The 25497-nt window shown below is 36.4% G+C and overlaps 1 long non-coding RNA gene across 1 annotated transcript in view; it reads left to right on the top strand.

Annotated features, from left to right (window-relative positions):
* The first annotated feature begins 7808 nt into the window (after positions 1–7808).
* The window catches only part of LOC147339933 (uncharacterized), a 56843-nt gene continuing 39154 nt past the window's right edge, over positions 7809–25497 (top strand). Inside the window, exons 1-2 of the long non-coding RNA XR_015158512.1 lie at positions 7809–7940; positions 8656–8786. This is a non-coding gene — a long non-coding RNA (uncharacterized LOC147339933). The remainder of the gene's footprint in view (positions 7941–8655; positions 8787–25497) is intronic.

Below are 25497 nucleotides of genomic sequence, written 5' to 3'. Positions count from 1 at the left end.
ACTACTCTGCTGCTGCTGCTAAGTCGCTTCAGTCATGTCAGACTCTGTGTGACCCCATAGACGGCAGCCCACCAGGCTCCCTTGTCCCTGGGATTCTGCACTACTAGCATCCCACAAAATGAAGTACTTAGGTATAAATCTAACAAAATATAGATAGTATCTATATGAGGAAAACTATAAAACTGATGAACAAAATTTTAAAAACTTAATAAATGGACAGACATTCCCTGTTCAGGGATAGGAAGATGCAATACTGTCAAAATCTTAGGTCTTCCCAACTTAATCTATAGATTTAATGCAGTCTCAATCAAAATCCCAGCACATTATTCTGGAAATACTGACAAATTGATTGCAAAGTTTACATGGAAAATGAATGACCCAGACTAGCCAATGTGACACTGAAAGAGACCAACAAAGTTGGAAGTGAAATTTATTCTTCCACAGGCAGAGTTTTTTCTCTTGGGAAACTTCAGTTTTGCTTTAGAGACTTTCAACTGATTGGATGAGGCTCACCCAGATGATCAAAGATTATCTCCTTTACATAAAGTCAACTGATTGTAGATGTTATTCCCATCTATAAAATACCTTCACAGAACCACCTAGACAAGTATTTAATTAACTAGGTATTGTGTGTGTGTGTGTGTGTGCGTGCACGTACTCATGCTCTCAGTTGCTCAGTCATGCTGACTATTGGCAACCCCATGGACTGTAGCCCACCATGCTCCTCTGTCCATGGAATTTTCCAGTCAAGAATACTGGAGTGGGTTGCCATTTCCTACTGCAGGGGATATTCCTGATCCAGGGATTGAACCTTCATTTCTTGCACCTCCTGCATTGGCAGGTGGATTCTTTACCACTGTGCTACCCTCCAGGAAGCCCCAACTAGGTAGCCTAGTCAAATTAGCATATGAAACTGTCACAATCAGATACATATTTCCAAATATTTTCTCCTAGTTAGTAGCTTATTTTTAGATTTTCTCATAGGATCTCTCAGAAGAAATTTTTAATTAAAAAATTTAAAATGCAATTAACTTTTTTCATTTGATGTTTAAATTGTAGTTTAATTGTATAATTTAAAAGTCTAACTAATCTTTCTTTTTCTTTCATGGATTGTGCTTTTTGTGGTCTATCCAAGATTTCTTTGCCTAACTCAAAGTCATGATTGCTTTCTCTTATTCTTTCTTTGAAGAGCCTTATAGTTTTTAGTTTTACATTTGTACAAACCATTGATTTTGAGTTAATTTTTGTGTTTAATAAGAAGTAAAATTCAAAACAATTTTTTCTGCAAATGGATATGCAGTGATTCCAGAAGTATTACTGAAAAGACTATGTTTTTCCATTATATTGCCTTTGCACCTTTGTCAGAAAATAATTTACCTTATGTATGTAGATTCACTTTTAGACTCTGTTTCATTGACGTTTGTGTTTCTCTTTTAAAGTTCTTATTCACTGCAGTTTTGTTCTAGATCCTATTATCAGGGTGTATGATTCCTCCACATTTTGCATTTTTGAAGTCATTTCGGCATTTTGACGTCACTTGCTTTTTCAAATGCAGTTATCTGAACTATCTAGGGGCTTTCCTGGTGGATCAGACGGTAAAGCATCTGCCTGCAATGTGGGAGACCTGGGTTCGATTCCTGGGTCGGGAAGATCCCCTGGAGAAGGAAATGGCAATCCACTCCAGCACTCTTGCCTGGAAAAGCCCATGGACGGAGGAGCCTGATAGGATACAGTCCATGGGGTCGCAAAGAGTCAGACACGACTGAGCGACTTCACTTTCACTTTCACTATCTGAACTATCACCATCCTGTGCTCTCTGTTGTTTGAAAACTACTGTTTCATATAGGCGACTTGGATTTCTATTTCTATTTCTTTCTAGGTTTTCCTTATCTTCAAAGCATTCCTCTTTCCCTGTGATGATACTTAAGCTATGCTGATACTAGCATTTCAGTGATTAGCACACTTTATTAAGGGATGGAGGTAAAAGAGTAATTACAGAATGAAAGGCCAAGATATTTTATATATTAGATAATATTTCTGAAGTCTGGCATAGGAAATTCCAAACTGGTAGATGTGGGTTTGTTTTTTTTTCCCCTCCCTGAGCCTTGGCTTCCTGTACGAGAACTCTTAGGAATTTCCTAGGATTCAAGAGATAGCTAATCACTTCTTTCAGATCCTCTTTAATCCACTTCCAGATTCCTTCGATTAGCTGATCTCTCAGACACCAAGGAAAACTAAAGCTATCCTTAAAAAAATTCTTCAAATAAAATAACCATGTTGCATTAGTATTCAGATTCTTATATTGTTCTGAACTTTGCCAATTTGTATTTTTCTTTTGCTTGATCTGACTCAAGACCCTTTTAACTGTATGTTCCTAAAGGAAAGCATTTTATACTATCAAAAATGATTTCATGGTTCCATCTTTAGCAATACCCAAAGCATTTGAAATGGCAATTTTTCTTGCAGAGCCTCTCAGGTCTCTGATAAATTTCTTAGGCAAAATTGAGGGTCAAGGCCCTTGTGCTTCTTTCCTTAAATGTGTGTGTGTGTGTTGGCCAGGGGTGGAGAGGTTTATTTTCATCTTTCCTAAGCAAACACCAGCAATAGAAGTTGTTTTTTTCTCTCATAACATTATATTACATCAAGACTCCACTTAGATGGGGAAATAAAAAATAGAAATGTCCTTTGTATAAATAGGATATTAAAATAATAGGATATTATTACACTTCTGACAATTTGCCAAATAGGTTTGCTTAAAAACTAAATTACCTATTAAACAATAGGATATTTGGAGTAACAATGTAAATAGCATTATGTATACTATTTTCTTATTACGTGTTTTCTCTCCCACTGGGAGGAACTTTGTGTGTTTGAAAATAGACCCAGCTGTCAAATAATTAACTTTAACACAATTGAAAACCAAATAAGCATGCTGTTGTTTTACTCAAATTTATTTGTCTTTTCTGAGATTGTTACCATTTAGTCATTAATTCTAATTCCAGGAAGCTTTTAGAAAATTATATAAAATCTGTTTCTGTAGTTATTTTATACACAGATTTTGATCCAACATGTCTACAAACCTGCTGCTGCTGCTAGGTCACTTCAGTCATGTCCGACTCTGTGCGACCCCATAGATGGCAGCCCACCAGGCTCCCCCATCCCTGGGATTCTCCAGGCAAGAGCACTGGAGTGGGTTGCCATTTCCTTCTCCAATGCATGAAAGTGAAAAGCGAAAGTGAAGTCACTCAGTCTTGTCCGACCCTCAGCGAGCCCATGGACTATAGCCTACCAGGCTCCTCTGTCCATGGGATTTTCCAGGCAAGAGTACTGGAGTGGGTTGCCATTTATAAAAGAATTAGTTTGTGTATTGTGTAGTTTTTCTTAATATTAGAGTGTAACCAAAGGTTCTGTCTTCAGCCTAGATGTCCTTTCGTGATCTTATCTTATCCACTTTGACATCACCTATGACCTCTTTTTCTCTACAGATCTTGACTCAAGTTTCCCAAGGCTTATTTTATGTTCCTGCTTCTTGAACAGCATTTCAAATGTTAAAACTCAGTATCTTTCCTCCTACAGTTACTTTTCCTCTTGACTTTCCTACATAGAAGCAGACAGACAGACAGACAGACAGAAGAATCAGCCTTTTTGCTATTACTCAGGTTTAAAACTTGAGAATCAGTGGTGAGTTTTTCTTTGATCTTCACACTACTAATTATCTACTCGTGTAGAATCTACTTTCATTAGCTCTCTTCATACTACTCCCTTCTTTTCTCTCTTGTTCCTCCTTGTGCTGCAAGACATTATTCTCTTCTAGATTATTTTAAAAACCTGGTTTCCAGATTCCATCTATATTAAATCAACTTGGTAAGCTAATTGTCCTTTGCTGTGTCTCTTCTACTGTTATAAATATGTTCAGGAATTTTAAGGAATGTAGTGAGGAGGGAAATGGATGACATAAGGAAGATTCAAATTTATGGAAATAAAAATTACAACACTTAAAAATTTCACTGAATTGAATTACAACATAATAGACCTGCATAAGAAAAGATCAAAGGATTGCGTTGAATCTATAAATTGCTTTGGGTAGTATACTCATTTTCACTATATTGATTCTTCCAATCCATGAACATGGTATATTTCTCCATCTATTAGTGTCCTCTTTGATTTCTTTCACCAGTGTTTTATAGTTTTCTATATATAGGTCTTTAGTTTCTTTAGGTAGATATATTCCTAAGTATTTTATTCTTTCCGTTGCAATGGTGAATGGAATTGTTTCCTTAATTTCTCTTTCTGTTTTCTCATTATTAGTGTATAGGAATGCAAGGGATTTCTGTGTGTTGATTTTATATCCTGCAACTTTACTGTAGTCATTGATTATTTCTAGTAATTTTCTGGTGGATTCTTTAGGGTTTTCTATGTAGAGGATCATGTCATCTGCAAATAGTGAGAGTTTTACTTCTTCTTTTCCAATTTGGATTCCTTTTATTTCTTTTTCTGCTCTGATTGCTGTAGCCAAAACTTCCAAAACTATGTTGAATAGTAATGGTGAAAGTGGGCACCCTTGTCTTGTTCCTGACTTTAGAGGAAATGCTTTCAATTTTTCACCATTGAGGATAATGTTTGCTGTGGGTTTGTCATATATAGCTTTTATTATGTTGAGGTATGTTCCTTCTATTCCTGCTTTCTGGAGAGTTTTTATCATAAATGGATGTTGAATTTTGTCAAAGGCTTTCTCTGCATCTATTGAGATAATCATATGGTTTTTATTTTTCAATTTGTTAATGTGGTGTATTACATTGATTGATTTGCGGATATTGAAGAATCCTTGCATCCCTGGGATAAAGCCCACTTGATCATGGTGTATGATCTTTTTAATGTGTTGTTGGATTCTGATTGCTAGAATTTTGTTAAGGATTTTTGCATCTATGTTCATCAGTGATATTGGCCTGTAGTTTTCTTTTTTTGTGGGATCTTTGTCAGGTTTTGGTATTAGGGTGATGGTGGCCTCATAGAATGAGTTTGGAAGTTTACCTTCCTCTGCAATTTTCTGGAAGAGTTTGAGCAGGATAGGTGTCAGCTCTTCTCTAAATTTTTGGTAGAATTCAGCTGTGAAGCCGTCTGGACCGGGGCTTTTGTTTGCTGGAAGATTTTTGATTACAGTTTCAATTTCCATGCTTGTGATGGGTCTGTTAAGATTTTCTATTTCTTCCTGGTCCAGTTTTGGAAAGTTGTACTTTTCTAAGAATTTGTCCATTTCTTCCACGTTGTCCATTTTATTGGCATATAATTGTTGATAGTAGTCTCTTATGATCCTTTGTATTTCTGTGTTGTCTGTTGTGATCTCTCCATTTTCGTTTCTAATTTTGTTGATTTGATTTTTCTCCCTTTGTTTCTTGATGAGTCTGGCTAATGGTTTGTCAATTTTATTTATCCTTTCAAAGAACCAGCTTTTGGTTTTGTTGATTTTTGCTATGGTCTCCACTTGTAAAAGAATGAAACTGGACCACTTTCTAACACCATACACAAAAATAAACTCAAAATGGATTAAAGATCTAAACGTAAGACCAGAAACTATAAAACTCCTAGAGGAGAACATAGGCAAAACACTCTCCGACATACATCACAGCAGGATCCTCTATGACCCACCTCCCAGAATATTGGAAATAAAAGCAAAAATAAACAAATGGGACCTAATTAACCTTAAAAGCTTCTGCACATCAAAGGAAACTATTAGCAAGGTGAAAAGACAGCCTTCAGAATGGGAGAAAATAATAGCAAATGAAGCAACCGACAAACAACTAATCTCAAAAATATACAAGCAACTCCTACAGCTCAACTCCAGAAAAATAAACGACCCAATCAAAAAATGGGCCAAAGAACTAAATAGACATTTCTCCAAAAAAGACATACAGATGGCTAACAAACACATGAAAAGATGCTCAACATCACTCATTATCAGAGAAATGCAAATCAAAACCACTATGAGGTACCATTTCACACCAGTCAGAATGGCTGCGATCCAAAAGTCTACAAATAATAAATGCTGGAGAGGGTGTGGAGAAAAGGGAACCCTTTTACACTGTTGGTGGGAATGCAAACTAGTACAGCCACTATGGAGAACAGTGTGGAGATTCCTTAAAAAACTGGAAATAGAACTGCCTTATGATCCAGCAACCCCACTGCTGGGCATACACACTGAGGAAACCAGAAGGGAAAGAGACACGTGTACCCCAATGTTCATCGCAGCACTGTTTATAATAGCCAAGACATGGAAGCAACCTAGATGTCCATCAGCAGATGAATGGATAAGAAAGCTGTGGTACATATACACAATGGAGTATTACTCAGCCATTAAAAAGAATACATTTGAATCAGTTCTAATGAGGTGGATGAAACTGGAGCCTATTATACAGAGTGAAGTAAGCCAGAAGGAAAAACATAAATACAGTATACTAACGCATATATATGGAATTTAGAAAGATGGTAACAATAACCCGGTGTACGAGATAGCAAAAGAGACACTGATGTATAGAACAGTCTTATGGACTCTGTTGCAGAGGGAGAGGGTGGGAAGATTTGGGAGAATGGCAATGAAACATGTAAAATATCATGTAGGAAACGAGTTGCCAGTCCAGGTTCGATGCATGATGCTGGATGCTTGGGGCTGGTGCACTGGGACGGCCCAGAGGGATGGTATGGGGAGGGAGGAGGGAGGAGGGTTCGGGATGGGGAACACATGTATACCTGTGGCGGATTCATTTTGATATTTGGCAAAACTAATACAATTATGTAAAGTTTAAAAATAAAATAAAATTAGAGGGAAAAAAAAAAAAAAAAAGAAAAGATCAAAGGAGATGAAAACATAGTGATAAAAATTATTCAAAATGAACCACCTCAGTATACCACTAAGGTATACTGAATAAATGAACAGTGTACCTTAGTGGAACTTCCCTGGTGGCTTAGATGGTAAAGAATCTGCCTGTAATGCAGGAGACCCAGGTTTCATCCCTGGGTTGGGAAGATCCCCAGGAGGAAGAAATGGCAACCCACTCCAGTATTCTTGCCTGGAGAATCCCATGCATGGAGGAGCCTGACAGGCTCCAGTCCATGGGTTCGCAAAGAGTCAGACATGATTGAGAGACTAACACTTTGATACCTTAGTGAACTGTATGATATTTAAAAGTCTAAAATATACATGTATACACACACACACACACACACACATATATATATATAATAATTGGATTCCCAGATAAAAGAAGGCAAGGTAAGAGAGAAAAATAATTCAAGAAATAATTCCAAAACATTCACAGATTTGGGAGAGTATAAACTAAAAGATATAAGAACCTCAATGAATCAGGTAAACACGCAGACATCCACACACACACACAGTTTCATAAATGCAGTGATACAAAGGTAATTTTTTAAATAGCAATACCATAGGCATTTCCTCAAGATAATTAAGACAGGAAGTAATTTCACTTGTTAGGTCAAAATTGCCTAATACTGGGCTGATGGAGGCTCATAATTTCTTGACCTAAGGACGTAAAGAGATCTATTCTTTGAAACATAGGACAACTGGAAAGATTATAAGTATATGAATCCTGTTACTGGAAAAGAGACAGAAAATAGAAACCTGCTTTCAAGGGTCAGGCAACAATCCATACTAAAAGCCAGGTTGTTTTAATGTTAAGTCACCCAAGTATCAACCTAGATAGAGTCCCATAAATTCTTCCTAACATAAGAGTCAAATGGGAAATTAAGTATGTTGCGTTAGGTTTTACCTAAACTTTTCCTGTACTCCCTAGGTGGTGCAGTGGTAAAGAATCTGCCTGCCAATGCAGGAGATGGATTTTGGAATCTGAATTGCAAAATTTGGGGAAAAGAAAAGGAGTACTTGAACAGTTGAGAGCAGGATGATTACTCTGAGTTCTTTGAAGGTAAGAACAGTTTTTAGGTTATCTTGAGTCAACAGTTCCTAATGTGCTGCTGATACAGTATATATTTGAAGAGTACCAGAGATGTATGATTACTCATCTGGCTGCAGGGTTGATCAGAAGAACATAGGAAGTCAGTAGTCAATAGACCCACTGTCATTCTCCTAGGAACAGTTCTGCTCTGTATTTATAGAAGTTGGTTGGATAGAGAATATTGATATGCCTCAGGGGACCTTTTCAATATGAAAGAGGACTCCAGACAAGTAAGTGGAGGTATCATAAAGCAGGGTCCAATTACCTTTTAAAATAATTCCTTTATTTTAAAAGTTCTCTTCAAAAAATCCCAGAAAAATGAGCATAGCATCCCCTGACACAAAACTATTAAAAAAAGTCCTGCTAAATGAACAAGTAAAGTAAAGTGAGAGTTTAGCAACTGGAGTTTGGCCAGTGTGGTGTGGCTCAGAACCATATAACACCAGTTCGAGGACAGTAAAACTCACCCCAACTTGCTTCCCTGGTGTCTCAGCTGGTAAAGAATCTGCCTGCAATGCAGGAGACCTGGGTTCAATCCCTGGATTGGGAAGATCCCCTGGAGAAGGGAAAGGCTACCCACTCCAGTATCTGGCCTGGAGAATTCCATGGACTGTATAAGTCTGTGGGGTCACAAAGAGTCAGACACAAGTGACCGACTTTCACTTTCTTTCACTGATACCCTCAGCCAGGATTGACTCCAGACTGAGTAATGAAATTGAATCTCCAGATTGGAGGTCTATAGACCCTGCAGTGGAGAGTGGAGTCCAGAGAAGGATGGGATGGAACTGAAGAGGACGAGCTTTGCTATGATCTAGGGTAGGCAAGAAATATATGTATGTGTGTGTTTCAGATCTCACCTAAATGTGATATACTTTTTAAAATTTGACCTCACTAACTTTTGCTTTTCTTCATTAGTCCCTCTTATTTAATTGTGAAATGAGCTTTGGGTACCTATTCTTTGTAAAAGAAGCTGCCCTTAACCAGCTTCTCCCATCTCCTTTGGAAATTATGGAACTTTTGACTAATGACTCATCTTGATTAAATAATTTATATCTTGAGATTTGCTCAGTGGGTGTTTTACCACTAGTACCACCTGGGAAGCCCTAAAATGACACAGATTATCACTTTTCCCTCCTAAGTCTCAATATATGAAGCTTATGTTACCACCTAATGTCCGGTATGGCCAATTGGGCTTTATTTTGAAATCTCTGGAAATCTCACAAGCTCAAAGGATCTCTGCATCTTGTCACATATGTATGTGAGAAGTTTCCATGGCATACTTGGTATTTGTTCTCTGCTATAAGAAAGACATAACAGCTTAAGAGAGCTGTTATCAATTCACAGAGCAGGAACTATATCCATTCAGCCTCTTTTCAACATGTAATTTTTCCTAATGGAGTGTAAAATGTAACCATGTATAATTAATTCCAAGGTCTTCCTTTAGAAAAAGCAAGTTTTTCATTTAATATATTTTCAGTAATTTTTAATCTTCTCATTACAAATTTTATTTTCTTCTTCTTTGTTACTATCATGAATGAAGTAAATGGTTGTCTTAATCTGTCTGCATGTTTCTATACATGTAATGATATGTAGAAAAAAAACTCTAAGATACAGAATTCCAATGCAGGCCTAGATACATTTTTTTTTTACATTACAAAGCCTATGTTTGCCATAAGGATCAATTTATAGTTTGTTTAAAAGTTTCATGCAACTTGATAACAGCTGTGTTTTTCACAATACAGGGATATAGGAGCAGCAAGATTTAGTCATCTTGAAGTTTTAAGAGATGTGTAACTGTCTTACCTTTTTGCTGAAATGTTAGTGATTCACAGCTGTCTTAGGCTATATATTATTCCAATCAAGCTGTGCCTGACATTTCAGACTGATGGGTAAGAGTCAGGAGCCCTGTGGAGCTCTGTTCCCAACAGATATTTAAGTTTCAAGACAAGAATTGAATGTGTTTATAGGATCCAATGTTTAACAATCAGGACATTTGTCTGCATAGGGATGGTGGAGCCTGGTGAGCTGCCGTCTATGGGGTCGCACAGCGCTGGACACAACTGAAGCGACTTAGCAGCAGCAGCAGCAGGACTTTATAAACTTTACTCCTGGATCCTAAAATTATTTATGCAAACAGATGTTACCGTTATTCAGATCTCTTTTAAATATATGACAATAGTAGTAATATTGATAATAATAAGTTGCACAACACTTTTGCATAATGCTTTTTTGCCAAGTCAACACACACTACATGAATTACCTTATTAAACCCACACAATAGCCTTATGAAGAGCTATTATGATGATCTGCAGTTCATTAAAAAAAATATTAAATCCAGGCATGAAGTGTACAGCATGGCAGTTATAGTTAGCATACTGTATTGCATATTTAAAAGTTGCTAAGACAGTAAATCTTAAAAGTTCTCATCAAAGAAAAAATACACTGTAACTATATGATGATGGATGTAAACCAATTGTGCTGATCATTTCACAACATATCTAAATATTGAATCATTATCTTGTACACCTGAAACTAATATAAGGTTGTATATCAATTATACCCCCAATAAAAATCAGTTAAAACTCCAACAAAATAAATAATACCAATACTTGAAGTACAGAGGGATAAAGTAATTTGTCTAGGACACAAAGCCAGTCAGTGGCTGTTTCAGTATTCATTCAGGTTTTTCCAGTTCTGATCTTGAGTTCTCAAAAATGTCTTCATCACTTACAGCATATTCTCACTTAGGATTATGGCAAATGTGAAGATGATAAAGGAGATTTAAACAATCTCTTTTCAACTTAATTATATTAATTTTAAGGGGCAGTGTTTGTATTGGCTTAACAATAAAGATTTATTTTACCCTGGTAATGCCTGGTAAAGCTTTAGAGTATGATCATGAATAAGATGTAATATTGCTTTCAAAGAAATTCAATATAAAACATATTGTTTCCAGTTAAATAAATCACTAAACAGTCTTCAAAATACATTATTTAAACACTATTTAAACTGAAATAATTTAAAAATACTTGTTGGTAAAAATTCTGGTTTAGCCACTAAAATATAAATCCAGAAAAAGCATGCTCTCCTTAAGAAACTTAACTGAATGACAAAAAAATTAAAGACTTGTGTGAAAGTTCTTAGTGGTAGAAAATATAGCATAACCTCGACAGCAAATGGCAGTTATTACAAAGCAATGCTGAGAATTATAGAAATTGCAACTCTAACTTAATTGCAAACAACAAAATTTAATTGGGTATATGGACATGGACTGAACCTTGTTAAGAGTAAAGAAAGATGAAACTGAGCCTATTTTGATATGGTCAAACTTCAGAAGCACTTGAAAACTCAGAGAAAGTAGTGGAAATCACTATAAATTCCAACAGAAGTCTAAGATGAATATGAGGCTAAAATAAGTTTTTTATTATAATTCTAAATAATATCATAAGGAATTTTAAAAAATAACTACTGTGAATTTATATTGTAACTCAAAGATACACACAAAACTGGGGAAAAAAGAACATACACATATATGTGATTTTTTAAAGCTATAATTCTAAAGATTAATAATACCTTGCATATTTTTGCATACATTTTAGGAGGAAAGTATGATATTGCTAATAAATGACAAAAACATGATAGTAGTTCAGTAATTAAAAGAAATAAGCTACTGATACACACAACAATATGGATGAATTCTTAAAGGATTATTTTGAACCAAAGAAGGCAGTCAAATAAAAGCACTTATTGTGTGCTTCAATTTACCTGAAGTTGTAGAATAGGCAAAACTGGTACGTGGGGACAGAAGTGAGAACAGTGGTTTTGGAGGGAGAAAGTAGGGATAGACTAGAAAGAGTTACTTGAGAAATTTTTGAGATAATGAAAATTCTTTATGTCTTGATTGGGGCATGTATCATATGGGTGTATGCATTTACCAAAATTCATTGAACTGTATATTTAAGAATTGTGAAAAGTGAAAGTGTTAGTCACTCAGTCGTGTCTGACTCTGCGACGCTATGGACTATAGCCCACCAGGCTCCTCTGTCCATGGACTTCTCCAGGCAAGACTACTGGAGCGGGTTGCCATTCCCTTCTCCAGGGAATCTTCTGGACCCCAAAATCAAACCCAGGTCTCATTGACTGCAGGCAGATTAATACTGTCTGAGCCACCAGGAAAGAGATAGAATTTCTTCCTATTTAAATTACACTCACTGAAGTGCTTGCCACTCTTCTGGAACTCTGTTTGATATATGTTTTGTCATCTAATTTCAAGTCCTGCAGCAACTCTTTGAGAAAGAAACTATTATTTCTTTTAACAAATGAGAAAAAAGGACTCATCTCAGACTCAGAATTGAAATCTTGGATAAGCTGCCTGCTGAATGCAAATTGTTAATCACCACCCTGTTCTATTTTATTTTTGTCTTCTGTGAGACACAAGTTAATTGCAATTATATTGGTAAATGTATTATATTATGTGAAGCTGATTTCAGGAAACAGAATTTTTTTATATAATTATGTACTAGAATAATCAAATAAGTTTTAATTCAAAGTTAAAGATGATGAGCACCATTAGTATAAATGAAAAAAACAATTGTTAAGTGTAAATAAAATTATCCAGTAGGAAGAATTTTATTTACACACACACACACAAAAGAAAAAAAAAAAAACAACTTGGTGATTATGCTTAGTTTGTGACTCAGAGCCTGGGTAAATATGTTCAAAATAAAGGATGGGTTTAAAAGGGACACAAATCAAAGAGATAGTATCTTGTTCACTGCACTTGTATACTCAATAAAAATAAGTAATAAAAATAAATATCATGGTGAAAATTAAATATATTCGGAAGTCCCTGGAAGTTTGATGGAAGAACCCAGAGAAATAGAATGTGGAGTCAGACTCTACATAAAATGTGGCCTCACATTTTTAACTTTCTACATGAAGTTTAGCTTTCTGCAGTACTACCCAAAGAGTTGTTGCACCTCATGTTAAATATACGGAAAACAAAGGCAGGGGATTTTGTTACCACTTTGGTGTTCTGGGTTCAACAATACTTCTTTGAAGTGAACATGCTAAGGTAAAATAAGAATTTCCTACACTGGGATATACAACAAAGGATTTTCCAAATATTTTTGAATTACCTTAAGGTAAAGGCATTTGTGGAATATACTTTAGAAATTTAGATGAATTGGCTGCTCTTAAGTAACCACTCATAGTGACTAAGATAACTAAGAATAAAGAAAGACTGTCCTAAACCATCAAGCATTTCTACATTTATCTAAAAGAATAGCTAATGAATATTTGAACGCTAGATAAAGCTTAGTAATTCATCCTCAATTGCTCTCTTTCAAGAGCACTTGCCCACAAAGGTAACCTTTTGTGTTTATTTTTATTTAGTACTGATTTTATACTTTCTAATAATTAACATTACATTCAGTTAAGTTATGACAAATAATACAAACTCAAAATCAATAAAAGTCAAAGGACAATAAAAGTAGGATAACAACTACCTGCTGTAAATGAGATCAAACCTCAGCTTTCAGTAAATTATATTCTCAGATAATGAAAGTACATTAGATAAGCTCAGAGATACACATTAAACATTTTTTTGAAAAATGAGACAGCGGAGGTTATCCATGAGAGTGAAAGAGACACATATTCTGATTTTCAAAACAGGAAAAGCAGATAGGCAGGGGGAAGTTCATTGTACAATTTCAACATAACTGGTGCATAGATTAATAATTAGTTAATAACAAACAACTATGCTAGAAAAGGGCTTCCCTGGTGGCTCAGATGGTAATCTGGCTGCAGTGCAGGAGACCCAGGTTCAATCCCTGGGTCAGGAAGATCCCCTGGTGAAGGAAATGGCAACCCACTCCAGTATTCTTGCCTAGAAAATTATGTGGACTGAGGAGTCACAAAGAGTCGGACACGGCTGAGCCACTAACAGAACAGATGCTTGAAAAAATGGTAGTAAACAGGAACCAAATGGATTATGAAAAACATTCTTTTTTTGTAAATCTACTAGATTGATAGGTGTTACATTTTTATTTCAGTGCAGCAGATTGTAGGACATGTTCCATGTTTGTTTCCCTCAAGACATTCTGTTTGCCAAGGCATGGAAACATATTGATGGGATTTGGGACAAGCTACACCCAAATATGGCACCTTGAGATACTGAATATTTTAGCTGAAGGAGTTTGAGAAAACAGCAGAAACAGGAAAGTCACTGTGACTTCCTCCCTCCTGTATCTTCTGCAACAGGTCTCAAAATCATGATGTGAGAGGTGCCCACACCTGTACCCAAAGGAAAGGAGTATCCTTTATCTCTGAAGACAAAGGGACTCTGAAAAAAATTCAAACAGGCCATGCTGTGGATCCCTAGCTTCCTGCATTCACCTTATACTCTTTGACATATCACTTTTCTACATGACTATCCACTGTTCATCAAACCCAGCATAAAAATACTCAGGTTTAACTATTTCTTCAGGTCTCATTTCCTTATAGAGGCTCCCATGAGATATAAAACGTACATTAAATGCCTTTCATCTGTTACTCTGTCTTTATCAGTTTAATTTTCAGACCAGGGACCTTAAGAAGGTTGAGGAAAACTTTTTACTCCCCTACAATGTGAAACAACATTTAGGTATAATATGCTATAAGTAATAATAATAAAACTGGCAGCAGAAGCAACATTAAAAACATACCAAACATACTGGAATGGTATACCAAAGCCCCCAAAGTAAGTTTAACTGAGATTAATGCATTGGCCAGTAATTTGGTTTTCAAATAGTAATCAACATAGAAGATAAGAAAAACATGGATAATAAAAAATTCAAAGATTAAAGTTCAATTTGAAAAGGTTCAGTGTAACACAGTTAAGAAAAAAATCAAACCAAAAACTAAAAAGGAAGACAAAACCTAAAAACCTAACAGCATATCACAGCATAAGGCTATACTAGTAGAATTATAGTCTCAAGAGCAAGTTAGTTAGCTGGTATCTCTGTTTTATATTGGTCTGACTGTGTTCATTTCTGTTACTTTTTTTAAAAAATTGAAGTATACTTGATTTGCAGTGTTGTGATAGTTTCAGGTATATAGCAGAGCAATTCATTTATATATATAATACATATTCTCTCTCTATATATATATTCTTCAGATTCTCTTCCATTATAGGTTATTACAAAATATTAAGTATAGTTCCCTGTACTGTACAGTAGGTTCTTGTTAGTTATCTCTAGTTCAACATTTTAAAAGGGTCTTTGAAAAGCCATATTGATAGAAAAGAGACAGCATAAAACATTGAAAATACATGTGAAGATCATTTAAAAACTTCAAGATAGTGAATATGTAATGAATATAAGTACAAGTTATGAAGTGCCATGAAGAGAGGGCAGAAAGAATGCCAGTGATGGAATGACTCTTTTTTAAAAAAATTTTTATTGGAGTATAGTTGATTTACAATGTCGTGTTAATTTCTGCTGTACAGCAAAGTGAAATGGCTATATGTTTACATATATCCCCCTCTTTTTTGAATTTCTTTCCCATTTAGGAAATGACCCTCCTTTTTATAAATTAAGACATGTTGCCCTAGATACCTCATCAAAATCACAAGAAGCCCGTTTCATGCCCAGTTCATGACATTCAGAGCACTGATTCCTCTACAGCATACTTTGTTTCTGGGCTTCCCAGGTGGCCTGCCAATGCAGGAGACATAAGAGATGTGGATTCTATCCCTGGGTCAGGAAGGTCCCCTGGAGGGCATGGCAACCCACTCCAGTATTCTTGCCTGGAAAACCCCATGGACAGAGGAGCCTTATGGGCTACAGTCCATAGTGTTGCAAAGAGTCAGACACAACAGAAGCAACTTAGCATGCATGCACACATACTCTGTTTCCAAAGAGCTTACAAATTGTCTTTTGGAAGCAAAATTGGACAGATGTAACTGGTAGGTAAGAGACTGGCAAAAGAATACAGACGTTTTTCCTGAATAGTACACAAATGCTTTGATCTGGCAATTCAGTGGCCAACATTTTTATCTTATGGATGTATTTGCACAAGTGTCCAGTGGCACCAGGTGGTCAAAATTGTCTGACAAAATCATCATCATTGTGAAAATAAATGAAGGAAACCAGCTGACAGTTGAGGTATAGTAACACCTGTACTAATGGATTAATATTTGGTAGCTGGGAAGCCTTGGTTGGAGAATATGTAGCTTTTTGCAGAGAGAAAAGGAGATTAAGAAACATAATATCTCTAGTGAGAAAAACTGCCTGAGGGGTGGGGCAGGGGCTAAGAAAAGTTGTTGAAAGCATGGTTAAAATATGTGAGTCATATGGAAGCAAAATAAGGCTGTTCTCTTTGGCTCCAAAAGGTCAAAGGAAATGAAGAAATGGAACATATAGAAACATAACTTTCAGGTGAACAGTAAAAAAATTTTCTAATTCTTAAAACTTCCAAAATGCTTTGGTTGCATAAGAAACGAGTGTTCTCCCTCTGGGTGTACTTAAGCATAGGTTAATATGCCTATTATGAAACCAATATTATGGAGAAGCTTTAAGAATTTAGCTATGTGGTTAGAGTAAGAAATTTATTCTTATATGAATAGTATATCATTCTGCCTTGGTGACTTGATATTATCGCTAATCAGTCACATTATTTTCAGAAATTAAAATTTTCATTTCTCAAATGAGAGTTTAAAATAAAGGAGGTACAGAATTAACAGGAGATTGTTTTTGTCCTTTTTGGCAGTAAGGTTTATTTATTTATTTTTTTATGTCATTGTTCAGTGTTAAATTAGTGGTAGCTCAACTGATTCCATTTCCTTAATGCCTATTCTCGTACACATGGAGCTCAACTATTTGTGTCGAAAGAGACAAAGATTCAACTTAATACATTCACCCTGGAAGCAATATGACAGGAAATCATTTAGTTGCCAGCACAGCTGCAACAAACAGCTTTAGGACCCCGAGGGAAGGGTGTTGTTGTCAGTGAAACTCAGTAGGGGAGAAAAGATGCTTTAGGGCAAGCAGCAGACCCAGAAGTAAAGATGGCAAAATTGGCATCTCTCACCCTCCCAGCACCATTTTCATACAAGTCCAGGAGTCCTGGCTCTCCTGGTGTTTCAAAGTAGTTTTCCTCTGTTCCTGGCTTTCTGCTGGTGCATTCCTCTTGCTTCCTTTAGTTTTCCAGTGCCCCTACATTGTGTGAGAAAATTATTTCATAATGCCAGTGAGATTACTTGCTAATTGCTGTGAGTGGAAGCAGAACAGAAGAAAGTCTTCTTAGTGGTGGTGGTACAGTACTGATCACGGACATGGAAATGAGCCTTCTTAAAGAAGGAGTTGGGCTTCCCTGGTAGCTCAGCTGGTAAAGAACCTGCCTGCAATGCAGGAAACCCCGGTTCGATTCCTGGGTCGGGAAGATCCCCTAGAGAAGGGATAGGCTACCCACTCCAGTATTCTTGGGCTTCCCTGGTGGCTCAGACAGTAAAGAATCCACCTGCAATGCAGGAGACCTGGGTTCGATCTCTAGGTTGGGAAGAACGTTGGAGGAGGGCATGGCAACCCACTCCAGTATTCTTGCCTGCAGAATCCCCTTGGACAGAGGAACCTGGTGGGCTACAGACCATGGGGTTGCAAAGAGTTGGACATGACTGAGCAACTAAGCACAGCATAAAGAAGGAGTTACCAAAGTGGGCAGGAAGATCCTGGGTCTTTAACCATCCTGTGCCCTTGGTTGACTTGTGGCTCAGAGGGTATACTTTTCTGTAGTTCAGATCTGATGTATTGTGGTTTTGTAAAGAAAAACAGGGAAGAGGGGGGAATCAGTAGGAAAGAGAAAAATGCGAAAAGGCAGTGCCTCCTTGATGTGGTAGTTCCCTTAAAAGTCATTTCCTTGTTTTATGGGCTATAAAATCTTTGAATACTTCTCTCACCGATTGCTCTTTAGATTTAAGTGTGAGCTCATAACAATGAAATATTTAACAACACAATGTCTTTTAATGGATCAGCTCACTGGTGGGTCTGCCACATTGCATACTTAATTAGAAAATGGTAGAAGAGAGGAAAGATACTATGAGCAGAGGGCAAAGTGTTTAGTAAATGCCTGTGTTTCTCATCCAAAGTCAGAGGATCACTTCTGGGGCTTTTCTAGGTTTGGAGTACTGAATGCAAGTGGATGAGAAAGAATTACTCAGTTGCCTAGGTTGAGGATGGTAAGTGGGGAGGGTGGCGGAGTTGAGAGATTTTTATGGCATTTGTTGATTTTGTTTCTTAATATGTTTCGTGAGAACAGGCTCCAGTATCACAAAATGCAAATAACTTCTAATAAGAAGACATTGACCTTGACATATTTTTGTAGCAGTATGACAGTGATTCACACTCTATTTAGCATATGAGATGTGTAGAAAATAATCAGTTAATTCGTTCAGACTATATAAGCCCTTGCATGTGCTAACTACTTGAATAACTGGTATAATTTTGCAACTTTTTGGAGTCTGAATGTTTTTCTCAAATGATTTTCCCAAGCAACATGAATAATTGCCTTTATATTTCATTTCTCTTTGTGTGTTCTTTTTTCCTGGCTCTTAACAATATTGAAAACACTGATAATTCTTAGTTATTTGGGACAGATCTTAAATAAGCATGATAATTAAATGACCCTACTACTACTGCTGCTACTTATACCACTGCTCCTAACTTGTACAGAAATGTAACTGAAGTACATACTCTCTTCTTTGATAAGCAGAGGCCAAACTTTATTCAGTTAGTGTCCCAAGCTCCCAATATGACATTTCTGCTATTGGGATAGTATTTCAAGAAGAGCCTGATAAATGAAGCTGATGGTGGTTCTTCTTTATTTACAAAGCTCTTTTACATTCATTATTTAAATTCATAATTACTACAGCCCTGAAAATTACAAAATGGTGAGATTTAAAAGGATTCATCCACTTCCTAATACTAATCATCAATCTGTCTTTCCTGCCAACTGCTCATCTAATTTATTCCCAAACATCCACCATGGTGGGAGACTCCCAACTTCCTGAGATGGACAGTTCTCTTTGGGGGATTTTCATTTATTATTTTAGCAGCCATGAAATTTGGTCAAATAATTTAATCCCTCTGAACTTCTGTTTATTCCCCTGGAAAAAAAAATATGGAGTTGAAGCCCAGCTCGTGTGATTATTGAAGCAATCACATCAAAGAAAATTGCATAAAGAAATTTCTGCAAAAAGAAATATTTCATCATCAATAGCATCAAGTTTGGACAGCTTTAATGGCTTTATCACTTCAGTCATGTCCGACTCTTAGCGACCCCATGGACCAAAGCCTACCAGGCTCCTCCGTCCATGGGATTTTCCAGGCAAGAGTACTGGAGTGGGGTGCCATTGCCTTCTCCGAGGAAGTTATGCATACTGAAGCCCAATTGCAGGGTACAGATAATAAGTGAAACTGGAGATCTAAGGATAACCATTTTAAACCATGCAATATGTCCTTCTAAATGCTGATAACAGCAACAACAGTTCTATAATGGAGTGTCTACATTGGCACTGTAGATAGCAAAAGTCTGGAGCAAAATATTAGATGCCCACTTTTCTTCTCCTATACATCCTATAGTTGCCATCCAGATAAGAACACAATTTATTTCTTTGTTTAAATGTATAGCTTTATGATATGTGAATGTATTTGCAAATATATATGCTTGGTTCTGTTTTTATACCTTTTCATAAATGAAATGATACTTAAGCCCTTTCTGTCTTTTTTATTAGCTCAGTAAAGTTATGGAGATATAACCATATTAATTCATATGCCGTGTCTGAGGGCACTAAGGCTGTCACCAAGTATACCAGCTCCAAGTAAATATAATATGCCTAGCCGCTGTTAATGGAGAAGGCAATGGCACCCCACTCTACTCTTGCCTGGAAAATCCCATGGACGGAGGGCCTGGTGGGCTGTAGTCCATGGGGTCGCGAAGAGTTGGACACGACCGAGCGACTTCACAACTTCACTATAATTCATATATTTTACTACTCTATTATACTTAAACAATCTAAATTATACAAATGTAATTATATAAATGCAATTATATAAATGTAATGCAGATTATATTTTCATTTTATTAGCAGTGTTTCATTGAGTTTGTACTAGTAACAATCTGCACGGGAATCAGATGGCTAACTCAAACTTAGCACATTGATAGAGTTTAATAAAGGGGCTATTTTTCAAAAGTGTGATAGGGTTTCAGCAAACCAATAATGGATAGTGCAATAGTGGATAGCTCCTTCCAACCCTGGAGATCTAAAGGGAGAGAAAGCAGTTACAGAAACCTGGAGAAGGTACAACAGACACAGAGAAAGTATAGGGAGAGGACTGCCTGAAGAGAACTGTCGTCTCCACAGAGGTAAAATGCAGCCAATTCACAATGACCTTGCAGGGAGGTGATTCTGGAACAAATGCACAGACCTCACCCTCCTTCAAACCTCTCAGAGTCTTCTAGAGCCTCCCCTTGGCTGGAAGGCAAGGGGGCCAAGTGATGATGTCCAAACTGATCCCATCCAACTCCCAGAGTAAATGTGGCTACTGGACATTTCTTGTGTTTGTCTACTGTGGACTTTCTTGTGTTTGTCTCCTGGAGCAGAAGGTAAGAATTTATATATACCTAGGAGTTGGTCAGTTGTGTCATCATTATCTGTACTATCACAATTGCTTGATAATGCCATGTCATTTTTTTAAATGTTTGTATGATTGTGCCATCCAGTCAGCAGTGTATAATTCCTATTGTCTTCCATTCTTAATGTCATTTAATTTCTCAGACTTTTATTTATTCTTAAAAAGTCTTAGCAGCTTTTATTTTATTTTCTTGGTGTCTATGAGATTTTTTTCTTCTGAAAACTATTGTTCGTGAGATTTCGGAGGGTCTATTTTTTTTATTATTATTTATCTGTCTTTTGATAGATGATAGGTAAGTAGACAGCTATTCGTTTATCAGTTATACAAATTGGAAATGATTTCTCCAAGTATGTACCCTGAATTTTCATTTCTTCTCCAGTATCTCTTGTTAATCAAATGTTCTTAATTTTCAGATTACAATTTTTTTTCTTATGGCTATGCATTTTTAGTCCTGTTTAAGAAATTTTTCTCTACCCAGGGTTCATAAATTAGTTATCTATACTGTCCTCTAAAAGTTTTAATTTTTTATTTTTATAATGATTTAATCCAACTCAATGTTTATAGTAGTATAAGGGTAAGGATCTAATTTGCTTTTCCTTGTAGATTACAAGTTGTCTCAGTGCCTTGTTGAATAATCCACTGTTGCCCAATTTCTGCATTTTCCAATCTCTGAATCAGGTTGTATATCACAGACCCAGGGATCAAACCCAGGTCTCCCGCATTGCAGGCAGATGCTTTACCCTCTGAGCCACCAGGGAAGCAGTATATATCGCAGTACCAAATCTATATGCCTTAATTAACACTGCTTTTAATGTCCTGCTATCTGGTTGGACCAAATCTTGGTTCTGTTCTTCTTCAGACTATTGACCTTTGCTTTTACATAAGCATGGTAGAATCAGTTTATACATTACCTTGAGGATCACTATTAGGATTCTGATTAAAAGGATTGAGATCTAAAGATAATTTAGGTGTGTATTTAGATCTTAACTATATTGAACAGCTTTCTTGAGGTATAACATTCACACATGTGTGTTGAGTATTTTTTAATATTCATTATTTTCATTTTATCCATAGGTTATTTGAAAGTTTGTGTTTTGAATCTCCAGGGATATGGATATTTAACATTATTTTTATTAATTTAAAATTATAGTCAAAGAATATTATCTGTGTTATAGCATTTCCTTGAACTTTGGTGAAACCTGCTTTATGACCTAATACATGATCAGTTTCCTTAAGTATTTCATGTGTTCTTGAGGAGAAATGAGAATAAAATTTTTGGTTTAGCACCCCATATATCACAGACAAAGCTTGTTCGTCTCTTTTATTTTTACTGATTGATCTTTATAGCCTTTATCTATATATTATTGAAAGAAGTGTTTTAAAATCTTCCACTATGTCAATGTATATGTGTATTTCTCCTTTTATTTCTGTAATTTTTTGATGTAGTTGTTTTAATACTTGTGTGTATTATACACACAAATCTAAAGTTTGCATGTCTTCTGGTGAATTGAAATTTTTATCATATGACCAGATCCTCTTTATTTCAAGTAATACATACTTTTTTATGTGTTGTCGAGTCTATTTTGTTTGTTATTACCTTGTCTATACCAACTTTTTTTTTTTTGTTAGTATATATTGGAGAAGGAAATGGCAACCCACTCCAGTACTCTTGCCTGGAGAATCCCAGGGACAGGGGAGCCTGGTGGGCTGCCGTCTACTGGGTCGCACAGAGTCAAACACGACTGAAGCGACTTAGCAGCAGCAGCAGCAGCAGCAGCAGCAGCAGCAGCCTGGTATATATGATTCCTCTCTTTGATTTTCAAACTTCTATATCTTAATGTTTTAGGATTATTTGGATTTGTCTTAAATTGAAATACACTTGACATGCAACATTATATTAGTTTCAAGCATACAACATAATGACTTGATATTTGTATATACTGGAAAATGATCACCACAGTAAGTCTAGTTAACATCCATCACCATGTATAGTTACAGAATTACGTGTCCTAATGTTTTGAGGGTCCCTTTTATAAAAACATATTGCTAGATATAGTGAACTTAGGACTGAATTTCTTTTACTTTTAATTGAATGAGTGCATGCATGTGTGTGTGCTAGGTTGCTTTAGTCATGTCTAGCTCTTTGCAACACTATGGACTGCAGCCCACCAGGCTTCTCTGTCCATGGAATTCTCCAGGCAAGAATACTGGAGTGAGTTTCCATGCCATCCTCCAAGGGATCTTCCCAACCCAGAGATCGAACCCACATCTCTTAAGTCTCCCGTATTGGCAGGAGGGTTCTTTACCACTAGCACCACCTGGGAAGCCCTTTTAAAAATTGAACACATTTGTCCATATTTATGTATTATGATTATTTGCTCAATTTAATTTGTTTTGATTATAAATTATTATATATAATCCTTTAGTGTTTACCATAGATTTAAAAGATATCTGCATTTATTTATTTGGCTGCTCCAGGTCTTAGTTGTGGCACATGGGATCTTTTAGTTACAACTTGGAAACTCTCAGTTGTGGCATGAAATTCTTAGTTCAGCATGTGGGGTCTAGTTCCCTGGCTAGGGATCGAATCTGGGCCCCCTGCAATGGGAGTGTAGAGTCTTAGCCACTGGATTGCCAGGGAAGTCCCTACCATAGATACTTTAAGCACTCATGTCAAGTAGGTAATTTCCTTGCTGCTGTGTTTCCATCCTCTTCTGTGTGACAGGCTTATTTCTCTTTAACATCACAAGGAGGAGGTAGCCCTCTTTATAGACTCTCTGGTAAAGGCAAACCATAGCTTTTCCTCCTGTCTTGTAATCCTGATCAGAAAAAAAAGCCGGTGTACCAGACAGCAAAAGAGACACTGATGTATAGAACAGTCTTATGGACTCTGTGGGAGAGGGAGAGGGTGGGAAGATTTGGGAGAATGGCAATGAAGCATGTATAATATCATGTGTGAAACGAGTCGCCAGTCCAGGTTCGATGCACGATGCTGGATGCTTGGGGCTGGTGCACTGGGACGACCCAGAGGGATGGTATGGGGAGGGAGGAGGGAGGAGGGTTCGGGATGGGGAACACATGTATACCTGTGGCGGATTCATTTTGATATTTGGCAAAACTAATACAATTATGTAAAGTTTAAAAATAAAATAAAATTAGAAAAAAAAAAAGAAAAGAAAAAAAAGCTCAGATTCACCTTGCTTCTGCAGTTACCCTTACCTCAAAAATTTATGTCAACACTGATCTTCCACTTTTATCATTTCCACTTTATTTTGAAGTTGAAATGTTTTTTCCTTGCCAACTTGGGTATACATTTAATTATGTTCATGTATTTCATTCAATTTTTTTTTTTTTTTTTTTGCTTTGCAGAGTTGTTTAGGGTATCTAACCCATCATACCACCAGGAACTGAAATCCCTTAGAAGATTTTTTTAAATCTTTGTGTTTGTGAGAATGGGGGCAGATATGTTTAAAATTTCAAACATAGTCTCTTCAGTGTATCTACAGCTCTATTTTATATCAACTTTGAAATGCTAGCATTCACAAATTAAAATTTCTAAAAAGATCTATTATAAAATATTTGCTTTAAGCTGGCCCAGGACTGAGCAAGGTAATATATTTCTGAATCCTTAAGAAAACAGAATCTCCTGTTCAATTCTTCTTTGACTATGAATGCCCTTTCTGATTCCAGGGAGAATCAGAAAAATGAAAGAATTTTGTGGAAGTTAGAATTCAGAAAGTAAAAGTTGACAATCTAACAGGAACTACTGGAATTACCACAAGATAATGTTTCTTGACAAAACTGAAAATCAACCATGTGGCCTGAGGAGATTACAATAATGTATTTTGGACTGCCACTTGCTCTGAATTTAGGAGGCTTTTGTAGATCTGCCCAGTCTTTTGTGATTAAGGTCACCTCATTGCTAATCCCCTTCTACTCCTGAGCAGGGAATAAGGATTTAGTGTAAACTTTGTGCTAGAATAATAGGAAGGTGACATTTTGTTCTAGTTAATATTAGATATACAAAATGTATCCCATCCCTAACTCCTATTAACTAGAATGCCTGTTTCAATCTACAGGATTTTAAGTTTGAGACCCTATATTCTTAGAGAAAGTGATTCTGTGTTGCTGAAGAATTTTTGGAGGTAAGATCTGCTGAAGTCCTGGAAATCAGTCCTAAAGGACAGGTAGTTGGTCGTGAAATCTAGCTGCTTTGTGATTAATGAAACTGGTTGGCAATGAAGAGAGAAGATGCCGGAGATTTCTGTGCCCCATAAAAACTACTCATTAAATCAACCTTCTTATAAAATTGATTTTGACAAGAGTTTTCTTTGCAGGTATTTTGGCACTTTCTGATGGGAGAGTATTACAATTGTAAAAGTATATATATATTTTCACACATCTCTAAGCTTCCTTTCCTGTCAAAGATAGACATTTACATGGAAGACTAATTTTCCTGAGGATAGATCAGTTCCATTATGGTATAAAGTGAAAAACTCAAATTCTTGTTTCATTTAGGGCATGTAAGGATGTGCAGAAGGCTTCTCAAGTTCCTTATAAAAAATATTATAAAAAATTTAATTCAAAATAAGATATTTGAAAAATTATATTAGTTGTATATATAAAGAACTTCTGAAATAGCTTAAGGATTAGCAGCACCAAAAATACATAAATGTTTAATAAAGATGGACTGTTAGCTTTACTACATGTGAAAGTGTTAGTCGCTCGGTCATGTCTGACTCTGTGACCCCATGGACTGTAGCCTGCCAGGCTCCTCTGACCATTGGGATTCTCCAGGCAAGACTACTGGAGTGGGTTGCCCTCCTCCAGGAGATCCTCCCAACCCAGGGATCGAACCC

The sequence above is a fragment of the Bos grunniens genome, chromosome X (assembly GCF_055505025.1).
Source record: "Bos grunniens cultivar Pamir isolate PY7600 chromosome X, Bosgru_T2T1.0, whole genome shotgun sequence".
NCBI classification, from domain to species: Eukaryota; Metazoa; Chordata; class Mammalia; order Artiodactyla; family Bovidae; genus Bos; species Bos grunniens.
The sequence above is the reverse complement of the archived record's forward strand: the minus strand, read 5'-3'. Positions and strand labels throughout refer to the sequence as shown.